This window comes from Accipiter gentilis, unplaced genomic scaffold (assembly GCF_929443795.1).
Source record: "Accipiter gentilis unplaced genomic scaffold, bAccGen1.1, whole genome shotgun sequence".
NCBI classification, from domain to species: domain Eukaryota; kingdom Metazoa; phylum Chordata; class Aves; order Accipitriformes; family Accipitridae; genus Astur; species Astur gentilis.
Genome location: NW_026060975.1, coordinates 736,526 through 751,625, shown reverse-complemented (window position 1 = coordinate 751,625; position 15,100 = coordinate 736,526).

The window sequence follows — 15,100 nt, the reverse complement described above, 5'->3', positions numbered from 1 at the left end:
TTTTGGTGGCACTTGCAAGATACCTACTGCTATGTGTTAGTCTTGTATTTTGCCACTAGTATGAGATTGCTGCTGAGCTGCTTCATCCTTGTGGAGAATGAAGTCATATATGTAATAAGTAAATTGTTTGTCATGTGCTTGACTTGCTACCCTGACTTCTTATGATGTTGTGAGTCAAATTCAGAGTGTTTGTCCTCACCTTCAGTGATCTGGATTGGCTGTAGTTCAAGCTGCAAACGAAGGCTGTGGTCAACAGCCTTCTGGACAGTGGAGCTTTTTCTACAAGCGTACCAGTCTGTATAGAAAATGGAAATAACGTTAGCTTTCAAGGTTCTTCTGCATTTTAATGGAAGCTTACAATTCTGGACAAATCCTGTGTGCAAAGGTGGCTGGGTTAAAAACTAAGAGTGACTCCTAGGCAAACAAGAACAAGGGGAAGTTTGACAGAAACTGGTCCAAATTCATGCAAGCATTGGGATGAGTTAGCACTTTTGTTTTTCTTTTTAATAAGCTTCAGGAGATCTTCTTGGCCTTGTTAAGGTATCTTTCAAGGTTGTTAGTTCCTGCAACAGAGAGGTTTCTGTAGTCATCCTGAGCCCTTTCAAGCATGGGCTGTTTGGCTGAGCAACATTAATTGAGGAGTGAGGAGTTTGTGGAGTCTGCTATTAATAGCTGAGTACTAATAAGGTGATCCAGGAGAATGTAATAGTTTATGAGGTTGGGGGGAAGGGGGGTATAAAAGAGGTGCAGGAGGGGAAAATATTCCTCAGTTGAATCATTCTGATTTAGATAAATGGTTCTCATTCCACCTCCCAAAATGTGGGTTAAATATTCAGAACAAGTAATTGTGAAGTAATGGGCAAAGCCTGACATGCACCTGCTGCATCATGTCTACCTCTTAATGAACAGTAAATGATGCAGCTGCTTTGTCACACTGGGTGTGTTTAGCTACAGAAATGGGGAGATGGCAATAGAGAGCTGTGATGAGGCTGTGGTAGGTTTCTGTTTTTAACAAAGGCTGCCAGATGTCAATGTGTAATTTATGATCATTTCAAGAAAGGCTGCTTTTAGATTGAATACAGAGGGGAAACAGGCGTGTCCTGTGTGGCAGATCTATGCCCGAAGTCCTGTACTTTTAAGAATATAAGTGAAATTTGAGAACAAGTAATTCTTAAACCATATTTACTCTGTCCACTGTAAGTTAGGAGTAAGTAGGTGCGTATCAGAGTGATAAAGGAGAAGTCAGATGCTGTTACCTGGTTTTACTGAATGAACCTAGTCTATAGCGTCTCTCTTGGTTCTTCTCCTGGAAGAAGAACCTAGTGCTCTCTTTTTGGCATCTGCATGGAGATACTGTTGCATTTGTTTTTTCCTTGATGGCAATTTTGTTGCCCAGTTGACAGCTTAAGAAAATTTCTTCTCTAAGCAAATTGCCTGCAGTTTGCCAAGGGCAGAACTGAGGTTTGTGTGGGAAACCATCTTGGTTGTTGTTCATTGCTGATTCTGTTTGGTGTCAGAGGTCTTTGCTGTGCTGGAGGTCTCAATTTCAGGACAGAGTGACAATTAGAGCAGTCAAAACTTCCCTCCTCCTTCTGAGGTTCCTTGCATGTTGATGCAGCTCCCCAAACGTTTTCCAGAGGCGGGCAGCCATATAATTTGCTGGAAAAGCAGTAAGGTAGCCTTCCAGGTGCTCTCGACATTGCTTGTCTTCTCATGTCTCTGAGAAGGGATTTGATGGTGGGGAAAAGAAAGCAGACTAGAAGCAGAGAGTATGTGTCATTTTTGCATAGCTTTTTTTCCGGTACCGTGGTTCTAGAAGAGGGCAGGGTGTGGTGTGTCAAAGCCAGGGCAGATAAAATGTTAGTACACAAACTTCCGAATTTGTCTTTCCTTCCGGTACAAATAAGCCAGTACTTTATCATGCATGAACACAGCTAATGTTGATGAATGGTGAAACCGTGTAGCATGGAGGCAGCAGTGTTTTGGGATTACCATATTCCCCAGTGGATACCTGCAAGTGCTGCAAAAGAAAGAAACAACACGGAGAACATGTAGGATGTGACTGATGCGCCGTTATCCCACGTGCTGCCGAGCAGAGACAGTCTGTGACTTCTGTGTCCAGAGGGACTGTTTATTAAGGAGAAAATGTACAATTGTTTTGTGTCTCGTTCAGGTGGCTTGGATTACGCGGCTTTGCGTGCTCACAGCAGCATAATTCCTCTGGGAATGTCCACCCAAGGAGAACCGATGTGGATGTGCAGAGCTCTGAGGTGTCCTGGGAGTTGTGGAGTGGCAGGGCTGCAAGGCAGCAGGAGCGTGTCTTTGCTCCCGCATGATGCAGAGGGCTGCATGCAGAAACATAATAGCAAATTATAGATCTTTGTGGGTCCCAAGCAGTGTGAAAAATCTGCCCGTTGTCCTTTAAGGCAGTAGTGGGGTGGAGGAAGAGATCTCCATAGCCATACCTGGTCTATGGTTTTTTTCCGTGTGGGCAATGAAAGGATATGCCTTGGCATTTTTGAAATCAGCATTTTCTACTTGTGTGTTTTTCCATCCAGCCTGAATTTTCAGTGATATTAAAGCATCCTTTTACCTTCCCTGGTAATGGAAAAGAGTCTACACTGGCACATATCGCATTGTGCCCACCTCAGGAACATTGCGCTCGGTGAAAGACCTATGATGTAAATGAGCATCTGACTGGTGGATTTACAGGCGAGGGATGTTTTGGAGTTGCACATACAACTGGACTGCTGTAAAACTTAGAGATGTTTTAAAACTCAAAAAGTGTTTTTAAAACCTGAAATCAATTATTTGTTTTGAGTGGGCCCATGTTTAGAGATGGAAAGAAATATTGAGTACAGTGTAAACCAGTTGGAATTACAGAAATGAAGGGTCTCACCCATCTGGCTTACCAGTCAGTGGTGGAGATGTAAGGATAAAAATGAAACAAATTGCCAGTTAACCTCTTAACACTTTGTTGTACGTGTGACAGACAAATCACTGATCTACCTGTGCTGATTCCCATTTCTCTATGATTCATGTACAAAACCTCACACTGCAGAGTGTGTGAAAGATGGTCAGCCTTTCAAGCCATATCACTGTGTAATCTTTGTATTAATCACAGAGCAATAACTTGAAATAACTTTCAGGGTAGGTGAAAACAGCCTTGGACTCTAGCCTTTCTGTTGTCATCTTCACCTCTGGAAAGAAACTAAAACTATAAGGTGTGTTGCAGTGAAGCTTACAACTTGCAGTTAAGTGAGTAGGTGTATACTTGTTTTCTCATGTTGAGATATGTTTCTTCAGCTATGAAATGAATAACTGATCATTTGAAATGAACACATGCATATGTATTTTATAATCTGAGGTATGTATTTACAGGACAGGAAGTTCCATGCTGGTGGATAGCAGTGTAAAGATAATATACAGCAGGTTTTTCCAATAGCTCAGTTAACTTTATGACTAGATGTCGTGGTTTAACTCCAGCCAGCAACTAAGCACCACGCAGCCGCTCACTCACTTCCCCCATCCAGTGGGATGGGGGAGGAAATCGGGAAAAAGGTTAAAACTTCTGGTTTGAGATAAGAACGGTTTAATAGAGCAGAAAACAAAAAACTATAATTATAATGATAACACTAATAAAATGACAACAGTAGTAATAAAAGGATTGGAATGTACAAATGATGCACAGGGCAATAGCTCACCATCTGCCGACCGACACCCCGCCAGTCCCCGAGCAGCGATTCCCTGCCTCCCCCTACTTCCCAGTTCCTAAATTAAATGGTGCGTCACATGGTATGGAATACACCATTGGCCAGTTTGAGTCAGGTGCCTTGGTTGTGTCCTGTGCCAACTTCTTGTGCCCTGGCTGGCCATGAGAAGCTGAAAAATCCTTGACTATAGTCTAAACAATGCTGAGCAACAACTGAAAACATCAGTGTTATCAACATTCTTCGCATGCTGAACTCAAAACATAGCACTGTACCAGCTACTAGGAAGACAGTTAGCTCTATCCCAGCTGAAACCAGGACACTAGAAAACTTGCTTCCAACAATTACGAACTGAGATTCAGAAGAAAAAAAGCCATCAGTACAGTGTGAAGTATTTTCAATGCGAAACTGTGTGCATGTGTTTTTCCTTTGGAGGCAGGGCTACAAACCATGCAGAAACACACCAGCATATTTGAAGAGCTGCTGACATTTACTACTTCCTGGCAATTTCTTCTGGAGAACCAAACAAAACCCCCATCAAGCCAAAACACACCCCAAGGGGCAATACCCTTGTATTTGTCAAGTATGTACAAGTGGAGAAGGACTGTTAAGTACTCAGCTCAAAGGAGTCCTCTTAGCTGCAGATTTTTGAAAAACAGTTAATAAAAGCAGCAGCTCTTGCTCTTGAGAAGAGTACTGTCCCGTTTCAGAAGGCAAATCCTCTTCCGCTTTCTCCCTTCTCACCCAGTAAATTCACTGTATCACGTGCATCTTAGTCCTGTGTTTGTCTGCGCTGTGGATAGAGGATGCAGCACCCACCCTGGATGCACCAAATGAGACTGTTTTAGCCACCTCGTTAGCCTTTGCACAGGCATTGTCTCACAAATGCCAGATTCTGTAGGTGCGGGTACCTGTGGGAATCCTATGTATACCTAAGGGTTGACCAGCTGATGTTGCCAATGAGATGGTATTCAAAGCAAGCTGTGATGAAAATAGCCCTACTAAGATAAGTTGCTTGAAATGAGTATGCGTATATGAAGGAATGAATACTGATAAGCAGTGCAGGTAATTAAGAAAGTGTATAAGAAAGGTCTCTGCATACAAAGCGTCTGGCACAGGATGCACGTTAGGCACCTATCCATCAGGTAATTTTAGCAGAGCTTGAACGAAAGCAGACTCCTTTTATTTTCTTTAAAACACTGAGCTTTGTTTTTGTTAATACATCTGCCAAGGTTTTGATTAATTTTAGAAGTCCTGATCTCTAACTTGCCTAGTTTTTCAAGCTAAGGAGAACAAGCTTAATCTATGACTATTTACCTTCTGCAACGTGGTAATACTTTCTACATCAGCTTTTATGGTATGCAATTTGATTATGGAACAGCTGCATAACAGCTTGACTTAAAATCAGTTTTACATGAAGAGGACAACTTTAGGAGTACAGATACGTAGAGCATATCCATGATGTTTTGCTAACTGAAGGGGACGTGCAAGAGCATGCTGTGAAATACCATTCACAAAGATATTTCTAAGTGTACCAAGGCGAAATCGTACTGTACTCGGTGAGCAACCTCAAGTAGGATCCATGGTTCTAGTGCGAGGCAGAGGGGCATATGTGTAAAAGCGATGAAATTGTACCCCAAGAAGTTATAAATAATAGGGAAGTTTGGTTAATTGGTGTAAACGGTGAATATTGGCAAACATAACTGCAATACTCTGTCTTGGGAAACGGAGAATGAAAATAGCTCTGGTGCTATTTTGTTGCGAGTTTCTTTGACCTGTGAATCAGCCTGTTGAGCTACAAGACAGCTCTGGAGTAAATTATTGGAATTAAGTTTTTTCAGTTTTTCCCTGGTCCTGTTCAGAGCAGAAGGGATGAGATATATACATAGGTATGTATGTTAGAGTTTTGATAAAATGCATTTAAATCTTGAGTCTGTTAGAACATTTGGTCTCGTGGGGAGCAAAGCTTGGGTCAGTTAATGGGTTCTTGGGTTAGATGATGTCTGTCTGGCATTTGATTGCATTACTTGAAAACCAAATGCATGATTTATTTATCCGCTTTAGAGAAGGAGACATACAGGAACATAGGAAGGCCGAGAATTACATGGACTGCGAAGTATTTTATTTGGGCTTTTGTCCAAAAAAAAAAGTGCCTTTTCAGTAAACTGGTAAGATGTAAGGGCTCAAAAAATTATCGAGAGGGTAAGTCAACCAGCCTGAGTGAAATTCTACCAACGATGTGTTCTGTGTTAACTCTAGTAATATAAGAGGTAGTTGTACCCATGTAGCAGTGCTATTTTTATTTCTTTAAAAAGATGCTGTTGCCTCGTACTGGGAGGAATCCAAGTCCCATAATGGCCCAACATTCCGAAAGTCGAGGTGGGGAAGATCTGCTAGTGCAAGTAATTAATGAACAGGTAATACCTGGGTGAGCGTGTGTTGGTACGGCTGGTGGAAAGCGCTCTCTGTGTGTGCAGTGGACAGTCTCAGCAGTACCCCGCTTCTTTGGAGGCAGAGAACTACACTGTCGCTCTTGGCATCTGTTTTGTCTGGGATGTTTTTAGAGGAAACGCGTTTCAAAGTGTACTGCCCTGCTTGCACGTGCTGGAGAGGTAGCTTATGGCTGTTGCTTCCTTGGTAAGAGAAGGAGGCAGCAGTGCTGTGCGTGGGGTAGGTGTGTAAGCAGGGGGTGAGCTGGCAGCAGGGCTCCTGCCTGCGTACTCCAGCCCCAAGTGTAGCCCAGGCCACAGGTGTCCAGATGTAAGTGTCGGGGCACAGCACAGAGGGAAAGGCCTTGCCCTGGTTGCCCCGAGCACCTGATGCACCACTGCCCCGGCAGCCTCTGCTGCTCGCTCAGAGCCCTTCTGCAAACCCCACGTGTCCCCCACGTCCTGTCCCAGACTGCTTCCCACAGGGAGAATCTTGCCGCCCCGCTCCTTCCAGAAGGTGGAAGGGGAGTGATAACGGAGGCTATAGTCGCTAATACAGACTTGCCCTGTTTGGCAGCCCCTCACTGCAGAGCCCCTCGCCCTGCTGCAGAGCCCCTCTTCTGCCCCCTCCCAGGCTCCCGCGCCTTCCAGCTCAAAACTCCTGTCTTCTCTTCCAGCCCCAGCTCCTGGCACCGATTTCCAACGCTCATCTCTCAGCTGTACTTAGAAAAATGTTGTTCAGAAAAGAGCCCCGCAGCTTAAAAAAGAGGACAAGGCTGAGAAAGATGGACCCATTGTAGACTTTGTCAGGCCCTTTATTTATCCTGTGATTAAGGTTGGGGTGACAGAGGTGTCGAACTCTGCAGAAGAACATTGCTGCTGTGGCAGGAGGTGCTTCAGAGGTAGGAGGCAGCTGGAGCCCGCACGGGCAGCATTTGGAGGGGGCCAAGGGAAAAGGTGCTGGAGAAAGAAGGATGTGTTTCTGCATCTGGTGACCTCTGTGGGATTGTGCTTGTTGTCACAGGGTCATTGACGGTGTTGTTTCAAGGATGGGGTCTTCATGCCTTTAGTCGGTTAGGAAACCGGCAGTACTTTAGCTTACATTTCACCTCTTGTTTTTTCTTTCATACTGTCTGCGCAGAGAAAGCGCAGGCTGGATTTAAACTGGGGCTGCTGTTTTCTCCTGGAGATTGGTGAAACTTTCCTTGAACAGAGAGCAAAAGGAATTTGTTGGAACTTTTGCAATAGCAGTGATGTGTCAAGGTTAGAAAAAGTCTAACCATGCATCAGGCTCCAGGGTCTGGCGGTACAGGAGAAAAAAGTTTGCCTGAAAATCAAAAATGTTGTCTCTGGAGTGCAGGAATGCATTTTCCTTTTGACTGTCGTGGGAAATGCAAAGCCAGGAACTGGCCCAGCAGTAAACTGATGTGGGGCTCGATTTCTTCACCCTTACACTGAGCACCTGATTTCAGAGGGCCTATTCGTGAAAGCAGCAGTAGTGCTCACGGAGGAGGATGCTGTTCTGTTCAGTAGAGGGGGCAGAACCGTCCCTTCTGAGGCTGCTTGAGCTACTGCTTGCTTTGTAAAGCAGCACAGCAACCTTCCTTCCCCTCTGCTATTTTCTTTCTTTCTTTCTTTATTAAATAAATGGGATTTATTTATTAAAAGCGAACCGAAGGATGTGCTGTGAACACCAGATTAACATGGCTATGCAAACGAAGGCCTCTGGTATTTGATAACTTACTGAGTGTGATTGCCTGGTCACCAGCTGTTAGAGTGAATCCTGGCGGAGAACAGGCAAAGGGGAAAGTCATCACTAGATTAAATAAGAAAGAAGCAAATAAAACCATCAATAACTCGCTAACAAAATACTTACCTCCCTGTCATCCTCAGGAATCCATTTCTTGTAGTTCTGCAATTCACTGTTTTCTCTAGCTGAAGAAATGGTGTAATTATATTAAAAAAAAAAACTGCTGAAAGGATATATCCATCACATAAAATGTACATAGAATGTCTTCATATGTGATGTTTTTTTTTACCCAGGCATATGAAAGGTACCTTCTTCTAAAAGAGCATGGTTGTAGATTAGTTCATGTATTCCTAAATACAGCTAAGCAAGCTGTCAACTTAAAGATTTGTCTAAGTTAGTAGCATTTCTCTTAAATACAGCCTGTTAATGTTAGCATAAATGAACGGAAGGAGATAAAGAATGCTGTGCGCAACTGTGACACAAGCTACGTTCAGGTGAGACTACTAAAAGAATTAGTAGCCTCAAACAGGAAGGGGGGAATTGATAGCATATTTCCATACATTCTGTATGGTATGTCTAAATATTTTGATGGTTTTAATATTTTGTACCAGCTGTGGAAACTGGTTTGCTGCTAGGTGACTGTAAAAGGGAGATTTGGTAAATAATTGAAGTTTGATTTCACCGGAGCTCTGATTCTTAAAGTCGCTTTCCTTCGCCGTTTTTTAAAATGATGGCTGCATCAGCCGGACAGATGGCACTGTCGAGGGGCTGCAGCTGAGCACCCCCGGTGCTGCTCCAAGCCTGGATGACTCATCTCTCCAAGGCAGCTGCACCCAGGAGCGCTCTGCCACCTGCTCTTCCAGACGCGGCGTTTCTCATTCAAACTGAGATGACGCGTCGTGTTGAGCCACGTGCAAGTAATTTCTATAGGATTGGCTTAACATGCAGTAGTGCCGTCTGCCTGCGCACGGTTGGCTTCCACCGCTGGTCAATGGGAGTCTCTGCTGACAAATAAAAATGGAATTGAATAGAAGGGAATTGAAAGTCAAAAGGGCCCTGTAATAATTTTAGAGTGCCTGAGGCACCACGCTGAAGCCCTGGCATTATAAATAAGGGTAATGCACTAGAGACTGAATTGCAGTCAAAGCAGCTGTAAGAACGTGGAGTGTGTGCTGAGCTTCTTTAAGGTGCGTGGAGTTAGATTATGATCTGTAGGCAGTGCAGGCAAATCAATATTTGCTCACCGATGTATGTCGTGACCTTAAAGCCTGTGATTAGAAAGGCCGAAGGGATGTGGGGAATGTGAGATGAAGGCTCCAGAGCCAGGAGTGTGAGAGCTGTATTGGAGCAGCCCGACCCTCTGGTTTTCTCAAAATGTTTCCAGGGGCTGAACAGTGGAAGGGGCTGACTGTCGTCCCGGCTCACGGCGTCTCATCTCCTGGACCGTCTGTGTGATGATGTAGTCTGCTGACCTCTTGCTGCATTTCACAGTAATTACATCTACCTAAAATACGGCGTTTAAAAAAACCCCAAACAAACCCCTGTTTATGAATAAGGTTGGTGGGAGGATGGGAAGAATCCGAATGTCCTGGCTGAGCTCACTGTTCCTGACATAAACTGGAGTAAATCCAGTACTGTCACTGGGCCCGTGAGTGTTAACAGCAGCTCATGGCAAATTGCAGGGGCTGCCCCAGAAGGGCTGGAGCTGAGTCAGAGGGTCAGGCAGGGGAAGCGTAAGGGTTGGCCTTGGTGCCTGCTGAAGCTGGGCAGATGCTGTGGGCCAGCCTTGGGACAGCTGGTACAATGGGACGGCTTTAATAGCTCGATGGTGAGGCGTGATGGCAGGGAGGAGAGCGAGCGCTTCTTGAGTTGGGACTCACTGTCTGATTTCAAGTGCTGGTGGCTGAATTTACCAGCTCAATGCATTTATTCCCTAATAACTCTCTCAGCCACCATAGGCTGCATGTGTCTTGCTTTGTGCCATGTGCAGGATGACAATCCCTTTTTCTGCAAAGGTAAATGGGCTTGGGAAGAACAGCAGTTAAAGGATGCCACTTACTGCTGCGTTTTGGGTGCAGACATACCCACAAATCTTGCTCCCACCAAATTGTAGCATGCATGGAGAGCTTTACTGGTACATGGGTGTAAATCTTCAAGCCCCCAAGCTGAAATGTACCATTTGATAAAGTTTCCAGGCACTTTCTGACTGGTGCAGTGATTTGTTTGTTTTTTTTTCTTTCTGATTTTTTCTCCCTCCTTGCTGGTCTTACAGCTGCCCAAGGTGCAGCCAGAGAAGTGGAGGAGGGTCCCTGCCTGGCCTGCAGCTCCCTCCCTCGCCATTCTTGGGGTGATTTGGGGTTATTTTGCTGTGTCAGTGAGGCAAAGCTGGGCTCTCCGGGTCTGAGTGCGCTGGGACCCGAGGAAGGCCGTGATGGTCTTGAGGCTTTGAAGGGCTGTGCACTGAGCCCTGTCCCCGCTGGAGGGGACTCTGGTGGTGTTCAAGACGAAGGCCTTGCAGGCCTTGCTGTCATGCGTGTCCGTGTCCCCCCTGGCCCCCAAGTTCTGTCGTTGTCGCAGGGGCTCTGTGCTGCTTTCTGCGTGGGGCTGTGTCCGTGAGTCCTGCAGGGACCTGTCTGTCCCAGCTTCCCCACCAAAGGGCTGCTTCCCCTGGGGAAGGGGACAGGGGAGTTGTTCCCGTTCCCGTCCCCCCACCACCATCGCCTGCCGCGCTGGTGGTGACTCAGGCCTGGGGGTGGCTGGGTTCCCCTCGGGGCTTGCTGGCTCGGATCTGGGGCTCGGCGGGTCTTTTGCACCTCTTGGGGGCTGTTTCCCAGTGCCCCCCCGCACTCCCTCCCCATCCCACACAGGCACGGAGCGGTTCTGGAGAAAGAGCTTTAAATGGGAAAGACAAAAGAAAAGGTCCCACCACAGCTGCTCTAAACCCACCCTACCCCCCACCCGCCTCCCACCCACCCCCTCAAACCCCCCCAACCAATCCACCCCCCTCCCCTCCCACCTCCCACTCCCCCCATCTCCATCTCACCCCTGTCTGATCCCCCCTCACACCCCCATTTCGTCTGCCAGAGCCCTGCGCTTGCTGGGTGGCATTGGCAAGGAGCTCTGCGCCTGCCTCTTCCTCGGCTGCTCTGCCGTGGCAGACGGGGATGGTGGCAGGTCCATCCCCGCATTCTTCCGCGTCTCCTGGGGCTGCATCCCAACGATGTTAAATATGTCGAGGCTCAGCGTGGTGTAGGAGCTACCCTCCTACCCAAGACACGGTATCCCTGTGTTTGTTGAGCTGCCAGAAACAAACCAAGTGTCACACACCAATGTGAATCCTGTGTTCCAAAGTGAGGCCTTTGGAAGAAAGGGCTAATGCAAACCAGCCAAAGGGATCTTCTCTGTAGGGCTAAGGCAGCATTTTGCCAAAGAGTCGCCTGCTACTCCAGGGTGTCCCTTGCCACCTGCTGACTCTGACATTTCTGTCACACGCAAACAAACTATCACAACTAGATGAATGAGCAGCGCAGTTTATTATAGCAACGGTACAGGTGCTTTTGGATTGCCCATGAGAAATAGACTGTCTGCAAAGCACATGCAGGTGGCAATACAGTCGCTTACAAGCGCATGAAATGATGAAAGAAAAGAGCTCTGAAGAATTCTAAGTTTCCCGGGGAAGGACTCAGTACAGCCGAGTGTTCGAATCTCACGCAATAGGCATCCGTATGGCGGGGGGGGAGAGAGGCTCAGCTCATCGACTGATCCCAGAAGTCAGCGATGTCCTCCTGACTTGTCTGTGATGGTGTCTTCCCTGACATTTCTCCTCTCTTAAGCCCTTTTATATTTTCTGAGTTTTTCGGTGGAGCTTGAGTGACTCTAGTCATACATACCTTTCCTTTGATTGGTATAAAGTTCTCTCGGTTTGCTTTTAAAGGTATACGCTAGAGAAAATTCAGAGCGTGTGCTCAGTGGGGGGGTGGTCGCACCTTGGAGGTGGGTTACTTTGGGGGTGGAGGTGTGTTTTGGCATTATAATGAGCAGAGTCCACCCAAAGGACCTGCTGTTTGTGTGAGTACCCCAGAACTGGGCACGTGTGATATATAAGCCAGAAGTAGGGCGTTAGCTCGACAGAACCCCCATTGTGTTACCTCCTTGCTTCAGTGGGTTCAATGCAGGGACCAACCGCTCTCGTTCCTATCGTCCCGGTTCCCTATCCCTGCGATCACAGAGCCTGGCCGCGGGGTCTCAGCTCCGCTCCGCCCTCCGTGTTGCTTTTCAGAGTCGGCGTACCAAGCTCCTCTGGCGTTGCTGACGTCTAAAGTTGCAGGTCACGTTGCTTAGGGAGCTCCCATGGAACCGATCCTTTAGGTGTGCGCTGCGTTCCTCCCTGGAGGTTCACCTTCCCTTGAGGGGTGGCGGGGGGCATGCGTCATACCGACAAGTCACCTCCAGCAGTCATTCCACAGGCTGTTGCTGTGGCCAGGAGGCCCGGGGGTTTCTCCCTGCCCTTGGCGGCCATGCCCTGGGCCCAGGTGCTGGGTGTCCCTGGCGCCTCCTCTGCCACTCGGCTCGCAAGGAGAAGCCTGGTGCTGTTCCTCTTCTCTCGGGCCATGGCAGGAACCAAGCGTGCAGCGCAGAGACCGCCCCTATTAGCCGTCCCCTCTCTGCGCCAGAGCTAAAGCCTATGCGGCCCCGCAGCCTGGAGGAGCAGGGACTTGATGTGGCTGGACACAACCCCTTTTCATGGGGCGTAAAGGGGGTGATTTCGGCAGCCGCAGCCTGGAGGCAAGCCAAAGTGTAACCAGAGCCATAGGTTTGGATGGTGGGTGCCAACAGCCCGCCACGGAAGTAAGCCAGGCTTTGAGAAACAAGTGCGCGGAGGTGACCCCGGTGTGGTGGAAGGAAAGGTTGGTCATATTCAGACGTGGACCATTTGGATCCGTGACCAAAGCCCAGCCAGGCAAAGGCCAGGCAGCTCTTCCAAACTGTCAAAATAGCCCATTGCTGCTATTGCCATCACACCCCCTTGTCCCACTGAAACCCAGCTGCGCAGCCTTTCTATTAAACACACCTGTTGGCCGTGTTTCTAGGGGATACCAAAGGCGCTTCAGCCATGGGTGAAACTTCCACAGCTGACCTGTGACTTGAACCTTTCTGAGAGTTCTTTGCCTACCTCAGTTTGTGGGAAGATGTTCAGATGTTATCGGAAACCCTGGCAAGTCTCCTTTTTCCCTTAGGATTTATTATTTTGAGTACCGAAAGATGAAGAGAGGTAGTCTCCTTGCCATTTTGTGCGTTGGTGCCAAAATGGATCTGTACCTTCAGACTATGTAAGTAAGGGCATCTAGGGCACAGACATTCCTTTGGTTGTGGTGATGCCAGAGGTGAAAGACAGGGGTTTGGTTCCCTCTGCAGGAACTCTGCAGAGGTGTAGAGAGCATGCACGGTTTCCTCACCGTTCCTTACCAAGGCACCAAGGGACGTTTGCTACCACACTGTCAGGGGAGGTTCGGACTTGACGTGAGGAGACATTTCTTTCCCAAGAGGGTGTTCACACCCTGAAACAGGCTTCCTGGAGCGGCGGTGGATGCCCCATGCCTGTCAGTGTTGAAGAGACATTTGGACAATGCCCTTAATACCATGCTTGAACTTTTGGTCAGGCCTGAAATGGTCGGGTAGTTGGACTAGATGATGGTTGTAGGTTCCTTCCAGCTGAACTATTCCAGTCTATTCTGTTCTGTTCTGTTCTGTTCTACTCTGCTCTGTTCCCTGTGCTCACCATGAGTCAAATACCAATGAGACCAGTTATTTGCCTGAAACACCAGGAGGGTTTCAGCTCCAAAACCACTTTGAAAGACACATAACACAAAGGTTGCAAGTGGAAACAGGCTATTATTTTTATTTTTCTGAGTCTGTTTCAGAGCCGATGCTCACAAGCCTTAACACAATGTGCCTGTGTAGCCAGGAGCAGGCTGATGCATTCTTCAGTTGAGCTTGAGAAAACATCCTTTGCAGCCCGGCAAAGGCAAGTCACAGAGCTACAGAAAGTAGCAGGAGGAATACAGGCCAAGCAGTCCCTGTTTCCTGAAGAGTGAGAACGTGCAGAATGAGGATCAGGACCGACCACGCACAAAAGAAGAAGGAGGAGGAGGAGGAGGTGTGTGGTACCGTGGGGTATTTTCCAAAGTATGAGAGGTAGAGGTGCAAAGCGTATTTTTGCGTTCGTCAACTTGCTGCGCCACTGTGCTTCTTGGCCAACAATGCACGAAAGGCGCTCTCGTGCCGGCCGTGCGCTTGATTTGCATGCAGGGAGAGGCAAAAAGTGGCAGCTCGTGATGGGGCAGCAAGCCTGGAGCCCTTCCAAGCACAGGCTGTTTTGCCCAAGCCAGAAGCCCTGGGGAAATGGAGCTAAGGGAAGAGCAGAGCTCGCTCCGCTCCCGCTCCAGACTTGCCCTGGGCAAGAGAGCCTGAGAGAGCCAGGGCACGAGCGGTGCCTTGGAGGTGCAAGAGCAGCAGGCAGGGAGCTAGGCGAAAGGGCCCAGAGGAGCCCTGCCAAGGGGCTGTGCTCAGTGCTACAGAGGACAAGAAGCAACCCCCGGGAGCATCCCCTGGAGCCCGGCCTGGGAGTCAGAAAGGTTCCTCCCCTCGGATGCGGGGCACGAGGGCCACCTTCGTGGAGCACGAGCAGCGGGCACCTAGCCACAACGGCCCAAAGGAGCCCTGGCGAGGGGCCGTGCTCAGTGCTGTAGGGGAAGGCAAAAAACCCCTGGGGACACTTGCTAGCCCACAGTGGGGGAAAAAAAGCCTTCCTCTCCCCAGCTGCAGGGCACGAGATGCCATCTTTGTGGTGCACGAGCAGCAGGCAGTAACCTAGCCAGAACGGACCAGAGGAGCCCTGACAAGTGGTGCTGCTCAGTGCTGCAGAGGAAGGCAAAAAACCCCCGGGGCCCAGTGCCAATCTGCCCCGGGGGAAAATTCCTTCCTGACCCCAGAGCTGGCGATCGGCTATTCCCTGAGCACGTGAGCAAGACCTGCCTCCTGGTCCCACAGGCTGGTCACGCCTCCCAGGAGATGCCCAGCCCCAGATTTCGTCAGGGCCGCTACCCAAGATGATTTTGCTCCATTGGAGGAAGCTCTGCTCTTCGGGATCCACCCGAGACTCCTCCCAGGCATCTCCCAGAGTCTTTTAGCCACTGCTTTACCTACCTACC